The sequence below is a fragment of the Penaeus monodon genome, chromosome 15 (genome assembly GCF_015228065.2).
Source record: "Penaeus monodon isolate SGIC_2016 chromosome 15, NSTDA_Pmon_1, whole genome shotgun sequence".
Lineage (NCBI taxonomy): Eukaryota > Metazoa > Arthropoda > Malacostraca > Decapoda > Penaeidae > Penaeus > Penaeus monodon.
This window is the reverse complement of record NC_051400.1, coordinates 3226876-3227719: the sequence shown is the minus strand read 5'-3', so window position 1 is coordinate 3227719 and position 844 is coordinate 3226876. Positions and strand designations below refer to the sequence as shown.

Sequence of the window (844 nt, the reverse complement as noted above, 5' to 3'; positions counted from 1 at the left end):
AACTTTTGTGTCTTTTATCCTGGTGGACAAAATTGAACAAGACAGACAGGTATCCTTCAATTTCAGCTCCATCGCTTTCATAATAGCATTCCAAACCTCGGGCGGAAGACAGGCCTAGAGACGGGAAAAATCGCCTGCGGATTTTGGCTCTTGTGCGCCTAAGGAATAAGGGATAAAAACGCGGGGCCTGGATTCTTATTGTACCCATGCACGTAGGAAATCCTCCGCCAAACTTATACATCCCTTGGGGACAACTTAGTTCGCAACGGGCTAAATTAAAGTACATAGATTTTCATTTAGTCTCGCGACATTATGCTCTCTCTTCACATTACCTATGCAAGCGACTCTTCCCCCTTGCGCCACAGGCCTCCGCCACAGCGCCCGAGGTCCGCCAAAGTCGACCTTCGAGCGCCTCGCCGGAGGGACGTCTCCCAGGCTCCGAGCGGCGACTCGGTTTAGGCCGCTCTGCCACTGGTATTTCCACATATAGATGCAAATGAACCGATTTATGTGCGTTTGTTAATAGAAATTTTTTCCTTGCTCTTAACTCTAGGCAAGTTGTAGGGCCCCGTGCTCTGCCACCCGCCCGGGCGCTCCCTCACAACCCCACAACCTCACGCGCGCGCTCGCCACCCCCCCTCCAGCACAGCACCGGCGAGAGGTTGACATCTTACGTCTGTGCCGATAAGATCGCGAGTTCCCCGTCGTGTTTTCTTCTGTCGTGTTAAAGGGAAGGGTATGGAGGGCCGGGAGGCGCTCGCTCGTCACACCCGGGATCGGGTCACGGCGCTCGCCTCCTTGCATGACCCGGGCCGTCGGGCACGGGATGCTTCAACTCAGAAGG

The 844-nt window shown here is 54.6% G+C and overlaps 1 protein-coding gene across 1 annotated transcript in view; it reads right to left on the bottom strand.

The window, feature by feature from the left end:
* LOC119581634 (TOX high mobility group box family member 3-like) overlaps positions 1-844 on the bottom strand; it is a gene marked incomplete at its 5' end in the record, with an annotated part of 37288 nt that overhangs the window by 23336 nt on the left and 13108 nt on the right.